Source organism: Natator depressus, chromosome 3 (assembly GCF_965152275.1).
Source record: "Natator depressus isolate rNatDep1 chromosome 3, rNatDep2.hap1, whole genome shotgun sequence".
Classification (NCBI taxonomy): Eukaryota; Metazoa; Chordata; order Testudines; family Cheloniidae; genus Natator; species Natator depressus.
This window is the reverse complement of record NC_134236.1, coordinates 107756324-107762323: the sequence shown is the minus strand read 5'-3', so window position 1 is coordinate 107762323 and position 6000 is coordinate 107756324. Positions and strand designations below refer to the sequence as shown.

General features: G+C 37.0%; 1 long non-coding RNA gene across 3 annotated transcripts in view; it reads left to right on the top strand.

The window, feature by feature from the left end:
* Positions 1-1029: 1029 nt before the first annotated feature.
* LOC141984030 (uncharacterized) overlaps positions 1030-6000 on the top strand; it is a 52957-nt gene continuing 47986 nt past the window's right edge. For all 3 annotated transcript variants that reach the window (XR_012638619.1, XR_012638618.1, XR_012638620.1), the window contains exons 1-3: positions 1030-1393; positions 1642-1751; positions 2622-2680. This is a non-coding gene — a long non-coding RNA (uncharacterized LOC141984030). The remainder of the gene's footprint in view (positions 1394-1641; positions 1752-2621; positions 2681-6000) is intronic.

The window sequence follows — 6000 nt, the reverse complement described above, 5'->3', positions numbered from 1 at the left end:
GACCAGATAATTCAGTGGTTATGGTCTGGAACTTGGGAAACTGAGGCTCAGTTTCCTGCTCTGCCAGAGACTTCCTCTATGACCTTGAGCTTAGTTTGTGTCCCTCAATTCCACATCTGTAGAATGGGGATGGTAGCACTTCCCTACTTAGCCAGGATGTTGAAGGATACGGTTTTGAAAGATTCTGAGGCACTGAGCTACTACAGTAAGAGAAGGAGCAAATGAGAGAGCGGGGCCTAGTGGATAGGCCTCTGTGAGGGACTCGGAGTACTTGGGTTCTGTTCGTGGCTCTGCCACTGGCCTATGGGTAACCTTGAACCAGTCACTTAACCTCTCTGTGCCTCAATTTCCTGACTTATAAAAATGGGGCTAATTATATTGACATTATATTTGTGAAGCGCTTTGAGATCTACTGCTGAAAAACACTATATAAGAGCTGAGAATTATTGCAAATACCTAGGATAGATTTCTTCCATAGAGAGAGAGCTTACCCAAACTTTGATGTACCAAATCAAGAAAACTGAGCCATATAAATAGAAAATTTCAACTGCTTTCACTATATGCTTATTTCAGCAGGATTGAGTCACAGTATCCCATAATTTGAAAATGTGAAATGGTTCCTTCTGAACTGAGTTTAAATAAAAAAAAATTGGATGGAAGTTTAGGGGGAAAGAATGGTTGTTATCAAACATGATTTACGAACCCCTAACATGGGGATTGCAATATATAGATTTTCCAACTTTGGGCCAGTGCTTTAGACTTACTCTCTCACCTCCAAATTAGATTTAATTACATTAAATGAGGTGGGTGTTTCTGACAGTATTTCCTGCTTTAATTTTATAATGTTGGGCAGTACCACAGCAAGGCACAATGCATCTCAACTGGATTACTGCACATTGGGAGATATGACAGTTTCTGACGGGATATTGTGGTATCGTAGCCAGGATGCCAGACACAATAGAGTGAAATTAATTATTAACAGTACTGCTATCTTTCTAACTTGACTTTGCTCTCAGTGAAGGTGCTCATTTCTCAACCATTCTGGATAGAACAAATTACTTGTGCTTCTCAATTTTCAGCCTTCCATCTAAAACAAATTTATAACCACAGATCCTTCCATTCCTTGAATGGACGGATTCTGTGGTTTGTGATTTAAACTGTAAACATCTCTGATGTGGTTGTGATGTACGCAGAATCAGGCTAGGATTCTTACAGTTTGATTTGGCAGATATACTTGAAACTGATCACATTAAAGGAGGTTGGCTGTCGAGGGGCTATAAATTCATATATCCCAAGTTAATCAACATTTATTCTGTTCTGTAATTAAAGATGAGAAATACAATGTTTTTACTGCTGTTTTCCAGGTGACAGCTGTTATGCCTTCAAGACCCAGGTAATGACTTTCAAAATCTTCAAATACCTTTAGAAATATAATGAATCTCAAGGACATACCTGATCAATCAAAGGTTTTGACATCTTACATTTCCAATGTCTTCATAATTCAGGTGCTGCATTTTTTCTTCATGGTCAACATTGTGTCTGTTTTGTATCTCATATAGTCACATAAAAATCCATTTAGAATAAATATTCCTGACATGTTGTATACTACACAGTATTGCTCTCAAATCCTGTCTATTTTAGCTATAACAGGCTGAGGCAACTAAAAAGTTACGTGAGAAAATAAAGCATGAGGAGAGAGATTGCAAGAGGACCATAAAATGAACACACATGTATTTGCTGACATGACCAAGGTAAGATAGTGATAAAGCTATTTGGTTTGTTATTTATTTATATACTGCCAAAGCTGAGAGTGCCACTTTACAGACATATAAAAAGATAAGAGCTTAAAAATATAAAATAAAGTGATCAAGTTACTGAGGAATCTAAGTCCCATTGACTTTCCACTCCTGGGGTGTTTACAGTCTAAGGACCTGTTCATGCAAACACTCATGTACATATAGAATTGGGTGGGAAATGTTTTTCCCATATGAGAAAAATATTTGAGCTTTCAAAAGAAAAATTCCCATCCCAAATCAGGATGAAAATTCAGTATCTCAGAAAGTTTGCAAATCAATACACAGATTTTATTTTTTGTTTGGGTCAATCAAAATGCTTTATTTTAATGATATTAAATGTTTCATTTAAATTTGGCCAATTTAAAACAAAATGTATAATTAGCTCAAATTTTGAAACTCTTTTTTGTTTAGAAAGTGTCAAAATAGGGCATTTTGACAATCTTGAAACTTGTTTTGAATTCTTTTTTTCAAGTCAAGAAATTAATTGAAACTGATCCTTTCCTGCCAACAGTTTCAGTTTTGATTAATCAGAAATTTTGGTGGGGAAAATGGGTTACTGAAAAATTCTTGAGCAGCTCAAAGCATGTACCTAATATTGTTCATCTGAGTGGTATTGTAACTCGTTTAAGTAGTATTGTGAATGGGAATACTCATAATTTAAAGTTTTGGATGGGGAAAATACCCTTTGTGGCACAATTTCTTGCAGAAAACATGAAGTGGGAAAAAAAATCCAATATGGAAACAACTTTTAACTATTACTGATTGCCGACAGTTAGAGAATCTAAATCCCTATTTAGGAGCCTAAATAAGTGTCTTGGTTTTCAGAAATGCTGAGTAGCACCCTTTGAAGTCAGTGAGAACTAGTGAGTGCTTCAGCAAAAAAGGTGAGTTTATCCATTTTTGTCAAAAAACTGACATTTCAACATATTCACTGAAATTTCAAAATTTTTCAGTCTCCTCTTTCGTTCAGCAATTTTAATTTATTGGACCTATTTGTATTACTAGTAGTGCCTAACTTTAAACACGTAAAAACAGCTTGGTTATTTTAGACATATACAAATGAATGAAATGGATAATTATTAATAGTACACTTTACAAAGGAAATGTATAATTAAGGAGGAAAGTTGAATGAATTGTATTGTCTTAAGAATTAGTGACACAGTGCATTGTAGGGCCTCATATAATTAGAAGTTGCTGTGGCATAATGTTTTTGTTCTTTTCAAAGTTTGACAGGAAATAAGAAAAGGAAAAAATATAATAATAAAAACACAAATAATAAAGATATTGCTTTCTTGTCGAATCATTGCATTTTCACTCAAACTAAAATTTGACATCTTGAAATACTGCCCTTTGCATAAGTCTGTTTCATAAAATCAGAGGGAGAAGAGAGAAAAATATAATTTTAACACTTTAATAACTCTTCAAAACTTCCTAAGACTGAATTTATTTTAAATGTTATGTAGTCAAGAACACAATTTATGCTTAGTCAAATAATGCAAACAAGCATTTAAGCTAAAAATACAAGTCTGGGACAGACTTGCTGCATATATTCAGAAAAGCAGTCTGTTGGGGGGATATCTATAAGTAATAATTGAAATCTCTTAGAACAGAGGTTGGATGCAGATTCCTTGTATTTTTCTGGAAAGTCAGCTCCTAGGTTGCCAGAATCCTAGACTTAGCTACAAGCCACTAGGCTGGCCCTGGACTGAAGTGGAAGGAGGAGGCACCTAGAAGGATGATCCTGTGGCTCTGATTCAGAAATATAAGCAGTTTCTATTTCATGAATAGTTCCACAAAAACTAACTCCAGAACATTTAACTTGGAGGAAAGCTTTAGAAGCAGATTCCAAATTTGCAAGTGCCTATAAGTGCTGATGCAACTGATGGCATTTAGACACCTCTATATTTGATTGTACTCTTAGCTTGAGACCTTGCTTTATTCCTTGGCTTTGCTGAATATTTCCTGTGGGGTCTTGGGCAAGTCACATATGGCCACATGCTGCTCTTCCCTGAGACTTGAGGGGTGAGGGGAATAGAGATAGTGAGCCAGTCCTGTGGCATGCTCACCCTTTCTCTCATCTCACCCAGTCCTTGGCTGTGCCATAGGATCAGGTTCAGTGGATGGTGAATGAAAGCTGCTTTCCATGACCTCATCCTTCCCTGAAGGGATTTCTAGGCTAACTTAATGCAGTTTGGTGGTTTGTGGTACTTGATAGGAGTATGGCTCATTGAGGAGGTGGCGCTAGATGGCTGTATAGTGGCACAATGTCCTGATCTACATAGATCTTAGGAGAGCTATGGTTTCAGGGGTTAGACTTGCTGTCACTTCCACAAGGAAGCAAAAGCTGAATGCATCCCCACCAACAGAAATTCTGCCAGACAGCCCTTATGGACTTTTCAGTCCCTTATCTGGGAAAAATAAATAAAGAGGTGGTAAATTGGCCCCAGAAACTTTCTGTCCCTCAGTTTGCCCATCTGCAAAATAGGCATAGCACTTATCTATGGTGCCTCACAGGAGTGTTGTGAGGCTAAGCTGGAAGTTTTTAAAAGCACATTGAAATCCTTGGATGGAAGATGCTATACAAAGGATTGATCAAATGCTCACTGAAACCGACATGTATCTTTCCCTTGACTTCAATGGATGTTGGACAGGCCTTACGTACAAAGAATTGTTGCACATTTTTGCATTTCAGTTACTTGTGTGTTTACTACTTTTCACAGAAGATTCTCCATTAAGCAAGAGAATATGGCAATACAGAAGAAGGCAAAATATATGAGCAGTGCTAACATCTGTATGAGAAATGGATATTTTAATTATTCACTGTATTAAATAACATCCCTTTAATGTCTAACATTTATTTTGAATGGTTGAATCTACTTACTGTATAACAAAAGAGCCTAGCAATGCTATATCTTGCAGCACAGGGGATTTATTAAGATAGTTTCCATCCATTATCAGTACATTTCCAATTTGTTTTGTATGAAAGTATAATTAGGGAGAAATATAGCAGAATTGAAAACAGCTTCATTTTGTCAGAACTGTGTACAAACACTGTATGATACAGAGAGGACAATGCAGACAAGGTATCAGAAAAAGAGGTAAAGCATTTAGCCAACCAAATAACCTGATTTACAAGAGAATTCAATTGAAAAAGGAGAGAGATGATTGAGTAACTTGGTTATATATGACCCTGTTAAAGATGATCATAGTGAACCCCTGAAATAAATGTCAGTATGATCCAAAATACTCCCAAGAGATATCAGAGCTAAGACAAGTGACAATCTAGTATATGTCTTTGTCTGACAGAACTGATGTTTCTCTAGCAATAGCTAGAGATAATATCACCCAGGACACAGAAGACATTTTCAGAGAATCCTGTAAAAGTGCATTTAGATAGACAGGCTAGTGTAATCACTACTTTTTAAAGCTTTAAAAATGGAAAAAAATAAAAAAGAGACAAAGCTATTCTCCACTTATAAGGAAGAGAGAAGGGCAAACTGATAAAGAAGATTATGAGAGATAGTGACTACAGAAGATTATACGCTACTCTGTAACAAACTGTAGTAAGAAGACGAGCTGCATACAGCACAGATCCAAGTACAGAGAAACCTGGATAAATGAAATAAAATCATAACTCTTATAGTCATAGTTTTGGTCAAAACACTTAGATTCATAGATACTAAGGTCAGAAGGGACCATTATGATCATCTAGTCTGACCTCCTGTACAACACAGGCCACAGAATTTCACCCACCCACTCCTGTGAAAAACCTCTCACCTATGTCTGAGCTATTGAAGTCCTCAAATTGTGGTTTAAAGACTTCAAGGAGCAGAGAATCCTCCAGCAAGTGACCCATGCCCCATGCTACAGAGGAAGGTGAAAAACCTCCAGGGCCTCTTCCAATCTGCCCTGGAGGAAAATTCCTTCCCGACCCCAAATATGGCGATCAGCTAAACCCTGAGCATATGGGCAAGATTCACCAGCCAGATACTACAGAAAATTCTTTCCTGGGTAACTCAGATCCCACCCCATCTAATATCCCATCACAGTCCATTGGGCCTATTTACCATGAATATTTACCATGAATATTCAAAACCATGTTATCCCATCACACCATCTCCTCCATAAACTTATCGAGTTTAATCTTAAAGACAGATAAATCTTTTGCCCCCACTGCTTCCCTTGGAAGGCTATTCCAAAACTT